The sequence below is a fragment of the Siphateles boraxobius genome, unplaced genomic scaffold (assembly GCF_051911475.1).
Source record: "Siphateles boraxobius isolate OS27281-9 unplaced genomic scaffold, OSU_SipBor_1 33, whole genome shotgun sequence".
In the NCBI taxonomy this organism is placed as follows: domain Eukaryota; kingdom Metazoa; phylum Chordata; class Actinopteri; order Cypriniformes; family Leuciscidae; genus Siphateles; species Siphateles boraxobius.
Genome location: NW_027508953.1, coordinates 9,548,133 through 9,570,607, shown reverse-complemented (window position 1 = coordinate 9,570,607; position 22,475 = coordinate 9,548,133). Strand labels below are relative to the sequence as shown.

The window sequence follows — 22,475 nt, the reverse complement described above, 5'->3', positions numbered from 1 at the left end:
CACCCCAAAACTTAAACAAAATAATATTAAATGCTGACCAATACTTAATTATAGGCCTACTACTTTTTTATATACTAAAAATTATATAATTTAATAAAACAAGCAAAATATAATTTGTTTTGTCATATGAGTTATTCATGAATACACGTGAACATCTCAATTGTCAGTCAAGCAATGAATTAATGCATACATTAAATAATTATATTTTATATACTGACAACAATCGAAACATGAATAAATGAGTAAAAGAACAAATAAAAGTAGCCATCACACAATAAACAAATGCATATACAATTTAACAACACATGAAACAAAGCTTTATTCAAACAATCATGTATTTACAGGCGCTGAACCCCACATCCTACTGCCATCTCAACACAGCGGTTCCCATTCTGCGGTTTTATTCTGATGAATTCACCAGAGGTGACCGTGCCTTCGTGCCGGAGCTTGTTGCTGCGCTGCGCTTCACAATCTGAGGCGATAAGGGCAGATGGAGAGATGGAGCGTCTCATCCATGGCACCATTTCCAGGATTCAGCTCTGGGCTCCTCATCCTCAGTGCTCACACCAGTCTGAATAAAAACATGTTTTGTTACTTTATAGATTTGTTTATTTACAGCACATTTGTCTAATGTCAACAGTGTTGACAACAGTGAATTAACGTTATTCTATAATAATGCCACACATACATCACTCAGATGTCTTTTTCATGTTGTGATGTGGTCATCTGCAATATGCCAATAGTTACAATATTTTCCTTTCAGATGTAAATAGACATTTTAAATAAGCGTGTTTAAGATGTATATGGTTATGTAAATCCACTTTAGAGACGTTAAGTGTGCTTAGAACTCCCCTGTTAGCTAGCTATACAAAACATGTTTTTACAGCAAAATCACAACTAACTACTTTACACCTTCAACACTTAAAACGTTTACTCTATAGTAGTTTAACACATAAGGAACCGTGTTTACTCACATTTGAAAACCCCCGCCGTCGCTTATCTCCGTAATGTTTGATAATGACGTATGCTCTCGCGTGGCCTCCTGGGATAGAAGAGTATCCATCGTTTGAGCACTCAAAAATCGGGCCGGAACCAGTAAGCCATCCGGGAACTTCTCCCCTACTCTTTTAAGAATACTGATGTTTCGAACGTACTGCTTCCTTCACGTACTGTTTTCGCCTACTATATGGTAGGAAAGTAGGCATATTCGAACGCACTTAAGTCCGAATCTCGCGATAATTAGTACGTCACCCAGGTAAATCTCGCCTACTCTTTTATGATTCGTACATACTTTTCGCTCGGCTACTCTTTTTCCCATACTATATAGTAGGGAAGTATGCGATTCCGAACGCAGCCGTTGTGTGTGCTTAAATCTTCTTTGATCTTCTGTGTTTCTCTCTGGTGGATATAATAAAGATGTGTTCGTTGGATTCTCCTTCGTCATGCACTCTGTATATAACAGCTACACACTACAGCTGTATGCTTGATTTCTAATATGGTATTGCTGATTTCCCATTTTCTCTCCCTTAATAGTGGATAGAAATGATAAACTGTGTTTGAGTGTTTGATAAGTCAGTCAGCTGGCCTGTTTCTGTCTATGTGGGCAGTTCTTCGACAGAATAAGCAAAGTCGACCAGATATAATGCAGATTTCTAATACCTCCTGAGTTTGAGGCCATGAACTCCACTGAGTTTTACATATTTGTTAAGGCACAGTCTAGACTAGTTCTTGTTTTAGATTAGCTTAATTCAGATATTCTTGAACGAGTTTGGGCTAATAGACGTCCTTACATCTACTGCAGTTAATTTGACTGTAACTTGTGAATCCCTGGGGATTTTAAGGTTAGAGGAATTTTTTAATTTAGATTAGCTTGAGGGTTAAGGTGAGCAGCATCTGGGTTCCACACCAGATCTCTCAGAGTCCTATCATGCTGTGATACCGCAGTGGAAAATAGCACAAGTTTGTGTCAGACGCTTTCAGGTAGAGTGACAGCACTGTGCCGTGGTGTGGTCTCCCTCTCTTCCTGCCTCTCTCTCTTCTCTGTGTGCTTGTGTGTGTGAGAGAAGATGTTCTGGGCCTGCAGGGGGGCTGAACTGCCAGCTGCCTCATCGTGCCTTTTAAATCACACTCTTCACACACTTCACTCTTCTGACAGCTACTGACACACTGCGTATGTCCTCTGTCCTCCCTCGTTCACTCCCTCTCTCCTTCACTCTCTTTCTGTCCCTGTATCATCCTTCCGATGCAGGGATTCAGGCTCCTGGCTAATCTCAGCTGTGTTTAGAATACACTTACCACCCTTCACTATAGATTTAAAGAGACAGTTCACCCAAAAAGTCATCATTTACTCACCCTCCAGTCTTTCCAAACTTGTATTCTTTTCTGCTTTCTTCAGAACACAAAATGATGCAGATTTTTACATTTTAAGCTCATTTATTTCAGAAGAATTAGAAGAACACAATTTGATTATGAGAATGATTTTTAAGATAAGACACATAATATTTAGCGTGTTATTGTTGCATAAACTTTACATTGTAGCTACTAGTTAAACTGGTGCCAGACTAAAATGTTATGAAATGAGAATATGAAATTTTTGAATAAACATGATAATCCATATATTTTTTTCTAGATAGTGTTACTGAAGTGTTCCTATTTAACTATTTATAGGCTGCCTGTTATTTAGGCTATTGTTATAATTTTATGCAGCCCTACACATATATGCATGCAAGGCACAACAAACTTGGTGTTCATATATAAATAGTAAATTTCATAATTTTTACCAGAGAAATCTCAAATGTATTCCCAAAATCGTGCAGCCCTATAATTTCTCTTGATATCAGCATGTTCACAGCTGTTTATTTTTATTTTTTTATTTTATTTAATTTTTTTACATGGAGCAGATGCCACTGGATGAGTCCTGCTGACTTCAACATTCACATGAGTCTGTGTATCTGAACATGGTAAAATGAAAAATCAAACACCTTGGAAATGACAGGTATGTACTTTGTTTCAGGAATGGCACAAAGGTGTGTGACTGTTTAAGTCTCTGTCTTTAGATCAGTGTGTTTACTAATGTGCTTTTTTGTCCTTTGTTGTGTATGTTTAGATTATGTAGTGTTGTAAATAAATCCAAACAATCTAAAAGCCATTCTTTTTTAAATCTTTTCATTCTTTGTGCATTGTTCCTCATAATGTTAGGGCCTGATAGCACCTGATAGGGCCATTATGGGAGGGTCTTTGTCTTTCTCAGGTGTGAAATGCATTAATATTCATGAGAGATTCACGCATCCTCGCATAAAGTTTTCTCACACAAAACATGTCTTACAAATTTTAAATCAATTTATTGTCTTATCTGAATGAGTATGCAGGATGATTTTTCACATAGTTTTGAAGCAAATATTCTAGGCTATGTGATCAAAAGTCCTGTGAAGAAATAATCAGTATGGGTTTCATGACCTTATTTCAGTGACATTTTCTTTTTTCACAAACCACACATAAACGTCATTATCTCAAAACTACAAACTTTTACATACATGCTGCTGACATATTATTGTAGCAGAGTTTGTGCTGAATACAGTGTAATAATACTTTAGCCATGAAAATGTCACAAGTAACAGAAATAAGCACAAATGTCAGAGCATGTCAGAACACCTCCAGGACCCAGAAAACACCTCAGACCCCAGAGGGTTAAACACAAAAAAATCTACCCTAGATTCCTGGGAGAAGTTGTGATGCTTAATGTGTGAAATAATCATTCTTTTGAGTTTTGAGTGGATCTTTTTAATGAAGTTTATGACTCAGTGACTAGATCAATCAGTCCTATTTGTGAACAATTCATTCAGACAGGTTTTGTTTAATGGATCAACTGGTTTGTTGAAAAGATCCATCTCTGATTCGTTCACAAATAGGATATCGCTACTGCAATAATTCATAGAAATTCACCACTATTTTCTGTAAACTCAGGGTGAGTAAATGATTACATCATTTTAATTTTGGGGTGAAATATGATTTTAAAAACAGTCTGTACATAACTGTTCAAAAGCTTGGGGTCAGTAATTTTTTATACTTTTATTTAGCAAGGATGGATTAAAGGAATAGTTTACTTAGAAATGAAAATTCTGACATCATTTACTCACCCTCAAGTTGTTTCAAACCTGTATGAAATTCTTTCTTCTGCTGAAAACAAAGGAAGATATTTTGAAGAATGTCTGTAACCAGACAGTGATGGACACCATTGACTTCCATAGTAGGAAAAAAAATACTATGGAAGTCAATAGGGTCCATCAACTGTAACTATATTAATGTCCACACCAATGTACAATACCTTCTTTTTACAGTTATGTTGTCTGCCGGTTTTAAATGGTTTAAATTCCTCCATGTCTTTATCATTATAGCTGTGGTATAGACTTCACTATTCTTTGCTGTGAACATGCCTTTACTGTCACTGAGAGTCTGCTGATTCACAAACACTGTTTTTTTAACATCATGTAAATGATGGTTATATTGTGTGTAATGCAGCTTTATGGATTTATTGGGACACTGGGGATGTTCTAATTTACTTTTGGTTTTCATTTAAGGTAGAATTGCCCAGAGGTTCAATTATTGATCAAGCCCTATTAATTTAGTGGTAAGGGTTTACGGGTGGGTTCTGAAGAAACCCTGGACAGTGGTGAACATGTAGAAGTGGTTATCCCTGGATTTAGGGCTTTGCTTTTAGACTTTCATTGTGAATGTCACATGTCGGCCTTCTTTCTCAGGATCTCTCCAAATGCCTTGAGTTAGAGGAATACTCTTTATTCATGGATTTCAGGTTGTTTTTGGATCAAGAAATGAGTGGGTTCTCTGATATTTGAGTCTTATTATAATGAGTTTTGAAGGAACTGCAAAGAATGTATAGTTTTAGAGGACATTTTTGTGTTCTTGGACTTTTTTTTTTTAATCATCTGCCACCTTAGCATCTACAGAGGGGGGAGGGGGTCATGTTGATGAGCTGTCTCAGCTGACAGTCCCATGTCTGGGATTTTTAAGTCCAGGCCACCCGGGGATGCATGGGAAGGTTAGCACCTCTGCAGCGAGGTTTGTGTGAAGCTTTTCATTTAGCGTTGGGATGTGACAAGACCCCTGGCCCAGATAAGCGGAGCTTTGCCTCTTTTACAGGTGAAATCTATTCTCACATTTGCCTCAGGGGCACGTGGACTGTAACAGAGTTTCTCGGCCCCTCTGGGTCCCACCACAAAGCCAGAGAATAAATGGTGAAGGTGGCTGCAGTGGACAGAAAAATCAATGCCTGTTTATACAGACATGACAGTCCTGGAGCCCCTGCAATCGGCCCAACCGCCCGCCTGCTCTCCCACGCACTTTTCCATTCTCCTGCTTTATTTCTCTCTCTGTCACACCAAAACTGTCTCCTCTAACCTCTCGGAAAGGTGAGAATAGACCCTCAGGTGGTCCTGCATTTGCTTTCTCAGTTTCTGCTGCCTTACTGCTATAAATCCTAGTTCTGCTGTAATTCCATTTCATTCGCTCAGTGCTTTCTAACTGTTAAAGGGCTTTGACTTTTAATTTAATTGTATAGGCTGTACGTTATTTTCAAAAGTTTGGGCTAAGTCACTTTTTTTTTTAAATAAATAAATAAATTTATAAAACATTGTAATAATATTTCACAATATTGTTATTTTTACTGTATTTTTGCTCAGATAAATGCAGCATTGATGAGCATAAGGGAAATCTTTTAAAAACATTAAAAAACCCAAACTTTTGAAGGGAAGTGTATAGTATTTTTGCCATTATGCTAAAAAATATTATTCACATTTTTTCTGGAACAGTGTTGATTCAGTATCTGCTGTCAGATGAGATGTTGCCAGGCAATATGTCAGTGTCATTGTTCTAATTTTATTTCATAACTTGTTACTACATAAAAAGTTTCTCACCTTAGAAAAACAAACTTTCCTGTCCTGTCAGACTGTGCTTGCGGTGCGCACTAGAGGTCTTCTCGGGTCCTAAAAGCTGTACCCGACCCGAATCAACCCGATTCACTTCTTGACTGAGCCTGACGTGCATAAATACATGTTTTCTAACGAAAAACCCTACCCGGGACCGACCTGATAAAATTTTCAGGCAAAAATGTGAGAAAAAAATGGGCTTTTTTCTCCAGACCTCAGTGTAAAAACCCCCTTAACCAGCGCCCAAAATACGGACTGTTAAATTGTGCACAATACACCCCGAAACATTTATTAATAAAGTAAATAGAGTCAGTTTAGATCTGTCTGTAGGCCACAAACCGAAAACAATCAAACAAAATGAAAAGCAAAATTAGAATAAAAATGTTCTTAATGTTAAATTGTATAAAATAAGTGATCAATATCACCATGCTGCGGTCCTTGATTAATGCAAATCTGAACAGAGAGAAGATGACTTGTGTGTGAAAGAGCTCTAATGCTCCTGTGTAATAAATGCTTCCATAAATCCGTCTGAGCAGTGATGCAATACCAGGCAGACGTGCCATAATTAGGCTTTTTACTTTCATTTGTTTTGTTTTCCATCATTCGCCATCGCCGGACGGCCGTTCGGTGGAAAAGAGGGGGTGGAATCTCTTTCCAGATCCAGTACAGTGTGCTTGTGTTGTATACACTAATAAATATGGAGCATGTATTTAATGTGTGTGATGTACAGGCATCTGCATGTGTGTTTAGAGATGTAAGATTTCCTCAATCACAGCGTGTATAAAGTGTCAACAATTTGCCTCAGCATAAAAAGCGAATTCCTCTCTTCTCCTCTCGTGCGATTAGCTGCTATTACAGTTTCCAGTGGAGGATACAACAGCTGTACTGACTGAGGCATTACTGTAGTAATAGGAGCATCTGCTTTGACATGACTGCCTCTTCTCTCTCCACACTAGTTGCCTTCATCATGCCATCATCTTCCTCAGTTTCTTAGTTCCTGTGCTTTTTTTCCCTCCGCGTACACTAAAGCATTCTGTATCTTCAATCTGTCATCAGTGACGTGAGAAGCTTCTATCTCACAGGTCCTTTAGTCAAAATATCGAACAAGGTTATTAATATTCATCAGGCACCTTTATGGGCTTTCTACAAATGAAACATATTCGCTGTAAATGTGTGCAGCGATTTACCTATTTAGCATAGGTTTATTTGATGACTAATTAATTAAAATCAATCATTTATAATAAATACTGAAATATTCCATAACATTTTGGTGACTTTAAATGACATTACAGTTTGCAGTTATTTACATCTATCTATACTTATCTATTATTGCCATGATTTTAAGACTACTTTTGTTGTTATTTTTTTAAATAATCACACTAATTACTGTTAAATTGACAGCCCTAAAAATTACATAGTGACTGATATATGACATTTCCTTTGTGTGCATACTTTACCATTTTGTGTTTCTTATTCATCTTTTTTTTTTTACAGTGAATTAACATAAATCAGAGCACAATTAGATCAGGTTTGTTTATTATAACCCCAAGGAGGCTGTTTTTAGTCAGTTTGAGTGTATCTGCATGCGCGTTAGTGACAGAGATAAGTTGAGGGCTTGTTTATGTGCATTATGTGTGTGGTTTATTTTTGTGCACTAGAGAGGTTCAGTGTGCGTAAGTGCGTGCGTGTTTGTGACAGAAAGAGGTTGAGAGCTTGAGTGTATTTATACATGATGCGTGCGTGTGTGTACATGCTCATGTTCGTGCACGCAGTTGCGTATGGTGTGTGTGTGCACCTGCTGTGAACTGTGAGGGTCATTTGTAACTCATTCTGATTAATGGTAGTTTGAGCTGAATAAATGAATGAGATGCAGCGAACAGTCAGTCTCACGGCGAGCTCGCAGCTCCACTCAGCACCGTGGGATTGCTTCCTGTCCACAGCTCCACAATTGATTTCCTCATTGCTTCAATTTGTCGCTTAATCTACTGATATGTTGATAAATTTTTCACACTTTGTCAATTAATTTTCTTGAAAAATGAGGCCCAAAATGGCGAGCGCATCAATACAGCCGGGCAGCGATTCTGTGACAAAATTAAGTGATACAATTAATTGTCCCCCATCTTTTTCCTGTGAAAACAGAACTAATGAGAGTAGCAATTAGACTCACATGTGCTCTCCTTAGGGGGGTTGGGGGTAAAAGAAAAAGAAAAACAAGAGAGAGAAACTCAAAATAAAAGACTGAAATCTGACAGTCGGTCTCATGCTGCCTTTGAAATGGAGGTTTACCTCTAATATTGGGCCTTTTTTGGGATCAGGTTGTTTACACGTAGAATCACAGAGCATTTCTTTTTACCTGGATAGTGATCTAAAACTATTCCTAGAAAACAATCTACTCAGCAGCGTCATAGCAGTAGGTGGCACTGCCACGATCTATATTTGGGTCATCTATCCCATTCAAATCCAGTTCTATTGATATTCACAGTTTTGGTGAGTCAAAATGTAACCTATTTACTTTCATAATGCACATTTCTGGTCTTATTGCGCCCGATTCATTAGTACACGTTATTTCAGATGAACAATATTTATATTGTACACTGTCGTGAGGTCGGTTACTGTTATATACTATACACTTCCCTTCAAAAGTTTTTTTTTAATGTTTTTCTCTTATGCTTACCAATGCTGCATTTATTTTTTTAGTTAAAAAATACAGTAAATATTGTGATTGTGAAATATTAAAATTAAAAATCGGTTTACTATTTTAAAATATTTAAAAATGTGGTTTATTCCTGTGATAGCAACGCTGAATTTTCAGCATTCTTCAGTGTCACATGATCTTACAGAAACCACTCTAATATGCTGATTTGGTGCCCAAGAAACATTTCTTAATGTTATCAATAACAAAAAACTCTTCTGCTGCTTAAAGTTTTAGTAGAAGAAACCATGATACATTTTCCTATTAATTTAAAATAGAAACTTTTTTTACATAAATGTCTTTATTGTCACTTTTGATCAATGTAATGCATTCTCTGAATAAAAGTATTTATTTCTTCTAACTGACCCCATTCTTTTCAACGGCAGTGTATGTTATATATCCTCTGCTGGTAGTTGTTGTAACTGCACCTGTTTCCAAAAGACATGTTTTTCTATGGTCGGTCTTTTAAGGGTGTACTCACACTAGGCGATCTGAACTGTGCCCGAGCGCGTTTGACCTCCAAAGTCTGGTTCGTTTGACTAGTGTGATCGCTCCGTAACGTGCCCGGAACCGGTTCGTTTAACCGTCCTTGGCCCGCGTGGAAGAGGTGCACCAGAGCACGGTTCCGTTGGTCTCGGGCACGGCACACATGTAGTGCAAGCGCTAACCGTGCCGGAGCACGGAACTGGTGCACACTCTTGTCATCATTACAGAAACATCTTCTATTACTACTTGGATACTACACTCTTCAATTAAATCGAGTATATTTTGGTTTATAACGGGTCGGATTCTCACCTTATTGATGAACAGGAATTGTAGTGTGCGAGTAAATCTGCAAATTCCTCCATAAAAGTCCTCCCTAATAATCTTCTGATACGTGCAGCACAATCAAGTAAATCGCTGCATGGCATAACTGGTAAATCTATTAGGCGGTCTATTAGCGAAATTGCTTTTCTTCCTGTTTCCTTCAAAACAAAAAGTTCCATTGTAAATGACGTAACAATTAAGGTACAAGGAAACCGTGCCTAGTGTGAGTACACCCTAAAAGTTGCTGATTGGAAAACATGCTGACAGATTTTATATATTTTTTTGCATAGAAAATATTTAATTTAGAGTGTGTAGTTCCCTTTCGTTGTCACTCCGAGTTACGTCGGATGACGACGAATGGGGTTTCGCTTAGAACACCTATCGACTTCGAGTATTACAAAACGAGCCAATGGCAAAGAAATGCCATGGGTCTGCGGAATTTGCATAGCGTATCTCCGCCTTACCTCGTGGGTATAAAAGGAGGACGCCAGCAACATGCAGATATGTTTTCGCTTCGGAGCCAAGAATATTTCTTCACTCCACAGTCATCTCTGACTTCGCTCTACGAGACGAGCTTCTCTCTCCGATGTTGGTGTGACGGCGATCTGCAGCGAGCTCACAGTGCCTGCTGATCTGTGCAGTGATCTGCCAGTGTGTGTGTGTATCTCCCTGGGTGCTTCAACATCGCGGAGTTTTTTTCTCCTCTCTTAAAAGAGCTCGCACGCGGCACGTCTTTTTAAAGACGGCTCGCCCGTGCATTTCTGGTTGCAGCGGACTGGTATCGGACTCTGATGGGCACGAGCGCTGTCTAGTGTGTTGGGCTTTGATCATGCTTGAACAGCGCTCGTGGATGACCCATGTTCTCTCTGGGAACGTGATCATCGCGTCATATATAGGTCGAGACTCGGTGAACTCACAAGAGTGAGAGTCCCCTCATCCACCCCCCGATCTTCGGCTGGTGGCCAGGGTGACCTGAGGGTGTTGGTCTGGAACAAGGCGCCGACTCTGTGTCCGCGACCCCAGCCCCCCTCTTTAATGACGGTGCCCGCTAGCGAACTGATGATTCCACGAGTCTACCCCCCCAAAAAAAAAAAAAAGGGGTGGCCCGTGTGTTTTCATTTGAAGCTACAGAGGATGATGCTGTGTCTGTAGCAGCATCACTAGGTGGGCTTGATTCTTCTGGAAATGACGACTCGTCACAGCTGCCACCCTCTGGTGTGCATACGGTTGTGCCTGAGTCTGATCCGGAGATGACGGCCATGCTTTCCCGGGACGATTGGTTTTTGGGTGAGGCCGCCGACCCGCGTCCACGGCAAACCCCAATATCTTTCCTCCCGGACGTGCATGATGAGATCACGGGTCCGCTCGTTGGTCTCATCCGCCTTTCCTCCCCTCAGGGGCCGCTGCCCATGGGTACACTGGGGTCCCCCCGGTTGAACGCTCTGTTGCCATGCTACTGTGTCCTCAGAGTGCTTCCCGGCGCAATCCTAAGCACCCGTCCAAAGCCTGTAGTTCTTTTCGTCTACACTAATCTGTGGCGAAATCCTATAGTGCCACAGGACCGGCAGCCGCCTCACTGCATCCCATGACCGTTCTGCTGGTCTACCTGACCCAGATGCTCATGGACATGCAGGAGGGCGGGACTGAGCCGAGGCTCTTCAGTGAGCTGCGCGCCGCCACTGACCTTGCTCTCCGAGCGACGAAAGTGGCCGTACGCTCTCGGAGTCAGGTGATGTTCACCATTCTGGGGCTGACCGGTCTGAGGTGCCCGATGTCGGGTGGACCCGTCTGCTCGACACCCCCATCTCCCAAGTCGGCCTCTTCGGCGGTGCGGTTGAGTGCTTCTGCCCTACAGTTCTCAACCGCCCATGAGCAGATTGAAGTTATTCTGCCCGACGGCCCCGCCGTCCGCTCAGATCCCTCAGTCTGCCCACCGCCGAAGGCACCCTCCTACGGTTCCAACCCCGCCCATTCACCCGGGCCTGGCTCTGGAAGACCGTAGGTGGGACGCCACAGCCCTCTCCAGCCCCGCCCCCCGCTAAACGCCGGGTTAGCGGCACTTTTGAGATGGGCTGCTCAGAGATGAGACTCAGTTCTTCCAGGAGTTGGTAGCAGGGCCACTCCTTTCCCGGGTGGAGGGCTGGCGAAGAATCCTTATTCAGAAAGAACTGACTCTCTCGTCTCTGAGCATATAGAGTTCTCGGACGACACAGAGCGCCGCCCACAAGCCGTGCTCTCCTCGTCCCCCTCTGTTCCAGAGGCGGTTGACACGGCGTGCCGTCCACGGACCGCTTCGCCCCTGTCCCCCTCTGTCGCCAGACCCCTGACAGAGCAGGCCCCCGTGGAACGCTGGTCCTTCCCTGGGCTCCTCTGTCAGGGTGCGGTTATGACCTTGCCCCCACACCGGGCCGCTATGCCGTCCACGTCTGGGCCGGTCATTCCGCTTCGCTGCACCACCCGGGGGACGTCTGTGGTTCTTGACGCCGCTGGTACAGTTGGGAGCCTGCCTAGAGCTTCCCTTCTGTTCCGCTGGGTCGCGCGAACCATCGGCTCGGCTTGCGATTCAGTTCGCACGGTCTCCTCCCCGCTTCAGGGGAGTCTGCTCCACTTTGGTCGGTGGCTATGCCTCTATCATGAGAGCGGAGGTTGCTACCCTACTGGCGATGGGTGCGATTGAGACTGTTCCTCCAGCCGAAATGAGGTCCGAGTTTACAGCCCCTACCTCATTGTCCCGGAGAAGTCTGGTGGGTCACGGCCAATCCTGGACCTACGCATCTGAACCGCTCCCTTCACAGGCTGCCGTTCAAGATGCTCCTGGCCAAACGCATTTCTGGATGTGTGCGGCCACAGGATTGGTTTGCAGCGATCGACCTGAAGGACGCCTACTTTTATGTCTTCGTTCTCCTTCGACTCAGACCATACCTACGGTTTGCTGTCAGGGCACGTGCATATCAGTACGCTGTTCTCCCATTCGGGCTAGCCCTGTCTCCTCGCGCCTTCACAGGGGTTGTTGAGGCAGCCCTTGTTCCTCCATGGGAACACGGGGTTCGCATCCTGAACTATCTCGGTGACTGGCTGTCTTAAGCTCACTCCTGAGACCAGGTTTGCGAATACAGGGACCCAGTGCTCCGGCACCTAGCTCGTCTGGGCCTTCGGGTCAACTGGGGAAGGAGTAAACTTTGCCCCGTGCAGAGGATCTCTTTTCTCGGTATGGACTTGGTCGCCTTCTCCACTCAGCCATTGCTGACTTGCCTGAGACTATCAAGCGCAAGAGTGCGGTTCCACTGAAGTTTTTTCAGAGGCTCCTGGGGCATATGGCATCTGCAGCCGCGGTACGTCGCTCAGATTGCTTTATATGAGACCGCTTCAGCTTTGGCTTCGCGACCGAGTCCCGAGGTGGGCATGGCAACACGGCACCCTCCGAGTACCAGTTACTCCGACCTGCCGTCAGTACTCACCCCGTGGTCGAACCTCAGTTTTCCACGGGCCCGAGTGCCCCTGGAACGAGCTTCCCGGCATGTTGTTGTCTCAACAGATGCCTCCACGGGCTGGGGCGCCATGCGCAATGGACATGCTGTCACACTCTCATGTTGAGCAGAAATGCTCCTGAAAAATTCTGTGAGATTTATCACACCCAGGTGTTGAGCAAGGTTGCTCCTGAAGCTCAGTGATTCTCGCATGTAGTTTTGAGCAGTATGGCATGTCTATTGCCTCGAGTTGCTGGCAGTACGCCTTGCCCTGCACCGCTTCCGGGCGTTGCTCTTGGGTCAACACGTACTAGTCTGATCAGACAATACCGCCACAGTAGCGTACATCAACCATCAAGGTGGTCTACGCTCGCGCCGTATGTCGCAACTCGCCCGCCACCTCCTCTTATGGAGTCAGAAGCATCCGAGGTCGCTTCGAGCCATTTTCATTCCCTGAACTGTGCAGCCGACGAGCTCTCACGGCTTCGGCCACTCCCTGGAGAATGGCGACTCCATCCCCAGTCGGTTCAGCTGATTTGGGACCAGTTCGGGGACGCGCAGATAGATCTGTTTGCCTCTCACGACTCGACCCATTGTGCCCAGTTTTATTCCCTGACCGAGGGCACGCTCGGCACGGATGCTCTGGCGCACAGCTGGCCACAGGGTATGCGTTTCCCCCAGTGAGCCTTCTTGCGCACACCTTGCGCAAGGTCATGGAGGACGAGGAGCAGGTCATTCTGGTTGCCCCTTACTGGCCCAACCGGACCTGGTTCCCCGAACTAGTACTCCTCGCGACAGCACCTCCCTGGCCGATCCCTCTGAGGAAGAACCTTCTTTCTCAGGGACGGGGCACCCTATGGCACCCTCGTCCCGATCTTTGGAGCCTCCACGTGGAGGCTCCTGGATGGGACGAGGCAGCTTTGAGTACCCTACCACCAGCGGTGGTGGCTACCATCACTTCCGCTAGAGCGTCGTCCACGAGACACGTCTATGCGTTGAAGTGGAACCTCTTCATCAACTGGTGCTCTTCTCACCGAGAAGACCCCCGGAGATGCTCGATCAGCGTTGTGCTTTCCTTCCTTCAACAGGGGTTGGAGCGAAGGCTGTCTCCCTCCACCCTGAAGGTCTATGTTGGACAGCGCTCCTGGTTGCACTGGCCTCCATCAAGAGGGTTGGGGACCTGCACGTATTCTCCGTTGACGAAGCGTGCCTGGAATTTGGGCCGGCTTCCTCTCACGTGATCCTGAGACCCCGGCCTGGATACGTGCCCAAGGTTCCTACCACTCCCTTTCGGGACCAGGTGGTGAACCTGCAAGCGCTGCCCTCGGAGGAGGCAGACCCAGCTTTGGCACTGCTCTGTCCAGTACGCGCTCTCCGCGCCTATGTAGACAGAACGCAGTGTTTCAGGACCTCTGACCAGCTCTTTGTCTGTTATGGTGGGAAGCTGAAGGGAAAGGCTCTCTCCAAGCAAAGGTTGTCTCACTGGATAGTGGACACCATTGCTTTGGCATACCAGCAGCAAGGTCGACCGTGCCCCCTTTGTGTGACTGCCCACTCCACCCGGAGTGTGGCGTCCTCTTGGGCTCTAGCGCATGGCGCCTCGCTAACAGACATCTGCAGAGCTGCAGGCTGGGCGACACCTAACACATTCGCCAGATTCTATAATTTCCGAGTGGAGCCTGTGTCCTCTCGTGTACTCGCTTCAACCAGCTAGTACCGGACCCGCTCAGGTGTCTTCGCTTGCTCGCCATTCCACTCCACGGACTGGATACGTGCGATATTTTCCTCAGGTGAGCTTTCCTGAAAGCCCTGAGCTCCTCCAGCACTCCTGACGTCGGCGCCAGTGTCTATTGCCTGTGCGTCGGCTAGGGTGCCTCCCGTCTGCACGGTCCCTCCTCTGAGCGACCCCCACATGTGTATTTCCACTGTAAGCCTCTCTGAGCATGTGTCTTTCCCTTGGCAAGCCACCTTGCCACCCCTGGGGTTGAAATATTCCACCTGCGGCTGGACACCCCAGTGTTTTCCATATGCTTCCTTCGGGTCATATGTGTATTCTCTAAGTCCCCCCCCTCTGGGTTGGCATTAATTGCATACTTCCCCTAAGCTTGGGATATGCTTCCCAGTGTACTTTGGTATTCCTGTGATAAATGGAGTCCTTTGTCCAGGCTGACAGGGATCTCGATTTACGCAGGGCACTGGAAGACAGCTGAGAAGGTGGCGTGATTAGACTGGTAACCCCATTCGTCGTCATCCGACGTAACTCGGAGTGACAACGAAAGGGAACGTCTACGGTTACGTATGTAACCCTCGTTCCCTGAGTAGGGAACGGAGACGTTACGTCTGCCTGCCACTTTCCGCTGTACCGCGGGGATCGCCTGAGCTCAGTCTTGGCTCCTCAGCGAAGAAACATATCTGCATGTTGCTGGCGTCCTCCTTTTATACCCACGAGGTAAGGCGGAGATATGCTATGCAAATTCCGCAGACCCATGGCATTTCTTTGCCATTGGCTCGTTTTGTAATACTCGAAGTCGATAGGTGTTCTAAGCGAAACCCCATTCGTCGTCATCCGACGTAACGTCTCTGTTCCCTACTCAGGGAACGAGGGTTACATACGTAACCGTAGACGTTTTTGAGAGCTCTTAAAAGCTTTTCATAGATAATATTTTTTTCACATCAGAAGATCTCTCAGCATGTCAGAATAGTCGTTAGTGAAGGACTGTGGGCTATAAGCTAGGCTATAAGCTAGTGACAGAAATACTAACAAATTGCTATTGTTCAGCCGTGAAAGACAAAATTAACAAACAAGCCTTCCAATAAAAGTTGGATTCACTCTGCAATTTTTTTTCATTTAATATCCTGTTTTATTTCAAAATAAGGCACATTACGGATGTAAAATGGGTTGTGAATAGCATTGTGTGTTACAAAGTAAACTTATTGTGCTTACTTATATTTTAAAAAAAGGGTATAGTGTCTACAGATCCGAAGTTCTGTGTTGTAAATATAGTCATTGCAGAGTAGTTTGTGTAAGAAGGTCTGTAAGTGGCCCCTCTCTCTCTGAGCCCACCTGGACAACGAAGCAGACAGCGATGGCCACGCTATCGAACTGCAGCTGAAAAGCCTGCACTCATGTAATTTATTGTCAGTGTTTCCTTCATAGGAATAATTGTGGCGACTGGCCGTAGATCAATAGTGTATAGATTTTCAGACACGGGGTCTTGTAGCGCCTCTGTGTAAATGGGGGGAGTGGAGACAATGTGACCGAACCGTAATGGATGAGTGAAGGAGAGTGGATTCACACGTGCTCATCCTCAAAAGAACGCGGTCAAAAGATTAGATAGACAATTGTGCGTGTGATATGGTGTGAAACAGCATCCTGTGCTCTAAAAATGGCCTCCTTCATCTGTGGCATCAGTGTAGTGCTAGTCTTGTGATTGCAGCAGAGGCAGACTAATCCACTAAGGAGTCTTTAACAGGAAATGGATAAGAGGTGTGCACACTGGATTTAAGGGTCCCCGGTGGACTCAAGCAGCCTGGAACAGCCACTTTCCTGAACAGAAACAGCTGCCGTGCGGACTGGCTGCAGGCCTCAGAAATTGTAGCGAACGGCAGCAACACAACAGCGTATTGTTCTGGGACATGAACGCATCAGCCATGACTCAAGCAGCGCGTATTGCAGTTAAGTTCTGGAAGCAGAACAGATTGCGTCCAGCTGAAGTCGCTCCAAAACTATTTATCTGACTGGTTGTGTGCGAGTTGTGTATACCCTTATGAACAGACTAGCATAAACTAGCATAGATGTTCACCATCATGTCTTGTGTGTTGAGTGCTAGTGTCCTTCACCAGATAAGATTTAACATGTAATAGATGTAATATAGTTACAATATTTTTTTTAAGCATTTAGTGGTTATTTAAGGTGTAAGTGTAAGATGTTTTTGTTTATACATAGTATACACTTATGGGCAAAAAAGTAAAAGGGCCAAGCCAAAAATGGCAAAATATTTAGTGTTTTTTAAATGGTCTGAAATTTAAAAAATGTGACGATACCAGCTGTCTGTTTATAACCCACATACACTGTGAATTAAAGTTTAGTTTTTCATGCTGCTCAGTACACTGCAAAATAAATGTACAAAAGTCTTGGAGTATAAATGCAAAAAGGTCTGCTACTTGTTTTAAGTAATGTCAGCGTGTTTCTTTGTCAACGTGTTTTTATTACACATTTTTCACTTGATCATCTTATAAACAATGTTTACTTATAAACATATACAATAGCCGCTTTTCCTCCGTCGTTCTCATTGCTTAATCGTTCCATGCCGTGCCGATATGGTTTCATTTTCCACTGGGGGGGCTTTTAACGGAGCTCTTTGGAATGTAATACAAACGCATCAGTCGTTGCCTTGGTAACGCTCTATACAGATGATATGAGATGTAAATGGCGACCGCAGTGTGCAGGATGATTAGATACTTCTTTTACTTTTATTATTTAATTGCATTAACTTTTCTCAAATAGAGTGATTGGCCAGCTGGCAGCCAAACAGCAGACGAGTGACCAATCCTGAGTGGCAACTACACACATTCTACCAGCACAGTTCAGCAGAATTCCAGGCCGAGGATGGTTTGTAATCGTGCCGTGCCCATCCAAGCTCAAGTGAAAATATAACTGCAACCGTTCCTTAGCGTTCCTAGAACCGTTTGGCCGACGAAGGAGAAGATCTATCTATCTATCTATCTATCTATCTATCTATCTATCTATCTATCTATCTATCTATCTATCTATCTATCTATCTATCTATCTATCTATCTATCTATCTATCTATCTATCTGTCTGTCTGTCTGTCTGTCTGTCTATCTGTCTGATCTATCTATCGATCTATCGGTCGGACTGTCTGTCTGTCAAAATAAATGCAGCCTTGGAGAGTATATAAGAATTCTCTCAAAAACATTCAAGAATCTTAACGACTCCAAACTTTTGAATGGTCGTGCATAAAATATAATTCTGTTCAACTTAAAAAAAAAAAAAAAAAAAAAAAAATATATATATATATATATATGATAGACAAAATAAATGTATGTACATAATAACATGTATTTTTCTTTAGAAAGAAAAAGAAGTCAATGGATATAGTGCTTCTGAAACAGCATAAAGCAGATTGGACCACCATGGAGATTAATTTTTCAGCAGAGTATCTTGTATTATCCTAAAATATTCGCTAGTCATCCACAGTTCTCCTAAAACTATTTCCTGTGAGAGTGTGTGTTGAGGGTCCTCTGCCACTCGCCTCATTTTCAGAACTCACCGAGCGCTGCCATTAAGCATAGGTGTCTGTTTTAAAAATGAATCCCTCTCCTTCTGCTGAGACTTGTTACCTCAATAATTCAGAGCCTAAGAGAGGTGCATTATGGGCCTGATGTAGATGTGACATGAGTAGGCCCGAGACAGTGACGATAATTGATGTGATAATGGGGCTTGAGGAACAGGAACAACAGCAACAAATAATAATTAAAGTATGAATAAATGATGGAGGTAAAACTGTTGGTGCAGAGGAGTAACAGCGCACACAGATGGGACGGGATGTGTCAACGTCTCTCAGCGCGTGTGCTGGGACTCTGGCTTGTGTGAATGTTAGACTTGGATGGATGAAATACATTGGTGTCTCAACATGTGAGCACTTATGATTTTTTATGTTTCACAGCCCTGAAACGTAAACCAGACTGTGATTTGTACAGTATGTGTTATATTAGGAGTGCTTTTACTGCTTATAATATATCAGACTTCTTTTCTTGTCACTGTTCGATGGAAAGCTGTCTGATGTTGTATAATATAACATGTTAATATTCTCTAGAAATGATCAGAGTTCTAAGAAAAGTTTGAGGAAATAGTCTAAATTTGGGTAACTTTACATTAAGTTCTAGTTCAAAGCGTTTCTAAGGATAATATTTTTTTTTAAATATGCAAAAATACTTTTAAATATGTAAAAATGATTTATGCATGGGGGCTTTAATAAAAATACAACTTTAATTTTAGTTCATTTTTAGTTCATGTCCATTAAATAAAATGAACAGATACAACTTTTGATTTAAAACATTTATTAGTAAATGTTGAAATTAACATGCATTAGAAGTGTTTTCATTGTTAGTTCGTGTTAACTAATGTTAACAAACATAACCTTATTGTAAAGTGTTACTGAAATTTGTTTTATTAACTTTTTTACACAATTTTAAGACACAGCTGATCACGTGAAAATGGCAGCCTCCACGACTGAGCGACCCCTTTAATGTGGAATAAAAACAGCTGTTTTTAGGCCGCTATTATGTATGGAGTTTTTGTCTACAGTTAGAGGACATAATTTTTGTTACATAGGGGAGGGAAGAGGAGATTTATTCAAAAAACACAAATAAAAATAAACCAAACAGGGAGCAGGAGCAATGTAAAACAAGGAATGAGAACAAGATAATCAGAAAGGGAAAGAGAATACAACACTCTTACAAACATACACATAGAGTCTTTACTGGTAAATGACCCGTAAATTACCGGTATGATGAGATCAGATGTGTGAACAGGACCTTTTCAAAAATACCATTAAATCGGTTCTGAGAATATAGCAGTAAGGGGAGTTATAATATACCAGTAAATTACCGGTATGATGCTGTGTGTGAACACAGAATGAAGATTAGCGGCATGAGCACTTGTAAAGTCAGAACGCGTTGACGTAAGAAGCCTAGATTTGGGCCTATCATTCTTATGGAGATGACGTGATTACCCTGCGCTGTTAACAGTAAGCTCAGCTGCTTTTTAATAGTTTTAGTGTAAATATGCACTAGATGGACATCTTTGACTTTTGCATCACGTCGTGCAGGCTTTTCAACGTGTTGCGCTCGAGACCCAGCCTTCTTTTTAATTCATCAGTGCTGCGGCTCTGCAGTTGGATAATATTATGCGCGTCTTATGGTTTTAAGAGCAAAAACGTGTTCTGTTTGATCATTCCCTTATGCCTGTCACTCAGGCTGCAAAAAATGTTGTCAAATTGAACAGATAGTGAGACTAAAGTGCTTTTCCTTTTCGGGTGGATGAAGTCAACGGCGCACTGTGTAAAGATAATTTCCGATGACTGACATCACAGAATTGACCAGGGTTTTGGTGCTGAAGTGTGAATGGTCTCTTACTGGTGAAAAGCTCCGTTGCTTGTCTGAACAGCATATTTGTGTATTTACTGGTTACGTCATTCTGGTAATTTTAGGTAAATTTACCAGGAATTCTGTATGAAAGGGGCTAATGACTAGCAACAGACTACTGCAACACAAGGGTATATATGGATAACAAGGGGCTAATGAGGAACAGGTGAGGGTAATTAATTGTCTTGGAAACAAACAAGGATTAACTATGACAAAAAAAACAAGGCTGCAATGGAAACAAATGCACACAGAAACTAACTAACATTGGAACAATTGGAACAAAGCCGGAATAATTACAATTTTAAACATAGTTGTCAATTAATTGCTTTATTTATTATTTCTCCTCAGGGAGAAAACTATAATTTTCAATTAGTTTAATCAAATTATATGATGGAGGAAGAAATGTTAAATGGTTAGTTCACCCAAAAATTTAAATTCTTTAATTATTTACTCATCCTCATGTCCTTCCAAACCTGTAAAACATCCTTCAGAGTTCAGATCGAACCCTGATCCAACGCACCTATCTGTAATGATCAAGTGCCGGTGAAGATCTTGATTTGCTAGTTTAGTTGTGTTTGATCAGGGTGGGAGCTGAACTTTGCAGGAAGGTCGAAGGATTGGGCACACCTGTTTTTAAGATATTCGTTCATCTTCGAAACACAAATGAAGATAATTTAATGAAATCTGAGATTTCTGTCCCTCCATTGACAGTCTATGCAACTGTACTGAACCACTTTGAAGCTTCAGAAAGAGATCCTAAAACTAATCCATATGAATTGAGTTTAATCCAAAATTTCTGAAGAGACACGATCGCTTTAAATCAGGGGTATTCAATTAAAGTTCTACCAGAAAGACTCGGAAAGCGAGATGATATCACAATGACATTGTAGTATTAGATTTTACCCTACGTAGGGGTGTAACAATACATCGATATGGATCGATGCATCGATCAAACGTCTAAAGATACAATGCATTGATGCCACACATAAAATATCGATATAAACGATACCTTTATTTTGACACTCTCCACATCCTCACATAACTTTTCTCAGCTGAAATAGACACCTGACAAGATTGACTGAACCCTTTGTCACAAAAGCCGGTATTTTCCACTGTCAAGGCATCGCGAGTTCATGTTTTACAGCAGAAACGACAAGCAACCTTGTTGTTTGTGAACACAACCCGAAAAGTCTGTTTTAGCGAATCAGTGTGCAGTATTCAGGTCAGGTCACAAGGCTGCTAGTCACTTTGAAAAGACGCTCTAACTGAGAGGAGTTTCGTCTAAGCTGATTAAAAGTGATCAAGGATGGATTTTAACGAACTTGATGAACCCGTGATATCTTCTTCGGGGCAAAAATAAAAAATAAAATAAAAATAATAAAAATATTAAAATAATAAAAATAAAAGCTGAAACTTTTCAATGGAATCTTGCTTAAACAGCACGTAAGTGGTGAGGGAAAAGCTCTCTGTATTGCGTGTACGTTAATCACAACAACAAAATTTGACAGGCATCTATGTCAGCTGAGGAGATTAACAAAGCAAATACTTGGCTTTGTTTAACTCTGGAACATGAAATGTGGATAAAAAAAAATATAAAAAATACTTTCAATGAACTTTAATTTTATAAGTTACCTGTATTTTTTTAGTTAGTATTACTTAATGAAAACAACATAGCTGCAGTTTGATTGATATTCAAATGCACAATAAAAAATAAAAAAAACATAATATAGGAAAATGAACAAGAACGGAGTTCCCTTTAAGTCGATAACGTCAGACGTAGTCGACGGTCGACTGAATGGGAATCACACCAGGGAGCCTATCATCTTCGAGTACTATTGAACGAGCCAATGTAATTGGTGTGCGTGATTCGCATCACACACTCCGCCCCCGCAGCGCGGGTATAAATATGGAAGTGGATGCCCGCACTAGTTGCCTTTCGCTTCGGGGCCGATCGTTTGATGTCTCTGAGAGTGCTGCTGTTTACAACGAGCGAGTGTTTCGGTGTTCTTCAGGAAGACTCTCCCAGTGCTGGTGTTCTACAGTCCGAGTGCTGTGGTGATCGCAAGCTTTGAGCTCTCAACTGCTGTTTTAATAGCAACTAATTCTAAATGTTTGTGCGTGTTGGCGGCTGGTTAGAGGCCGGAAAAGTGAGTGCTTCACTGTTTCAGTTCACTGTTCAGTGTTGCCGCGGTCAGTCTCCTGTGTGCTCCGGCACTGGTGACGGTCCTATTTTCTGAAAGAGCAACACGGGTGCGTTTGCGTCTTTTCCAAGATGTCATTCCACCTGTGCGTTTCTGGATGCGGTAGTTCCCTTTTCCTCTCTGACGGTCACAATTGTTGCACCACGTGTTTGAGCTATGTATTTATATGTATATAAATATGTATATATATATATTT

At 42.7% G+C, this 22,475-nt stretch overlaps 1 long non-coding RNA gene across 1 annotated transcript; it reads right to left on the bottom strand.

Moving 5' to 3' along the window:
* Positions 1–289: 289 nt before the first annotated feature.
* Positions 290–1,123, bottom strand: LOC143701931 (uncharacterized). Its single transcript, XR_013190203.1, has 2 exons — positions 975–1,123; positions 290–571 (listed from the first exon to the last, which is right to left on the bottom strand). It is a non-coding gene; the product is annotated as an uncharacterized LOC143701931 (long non-coding RNA).
* Between the last annotated feature and the right edge of the window lie 21,352 nt (positions 1,124–22,475).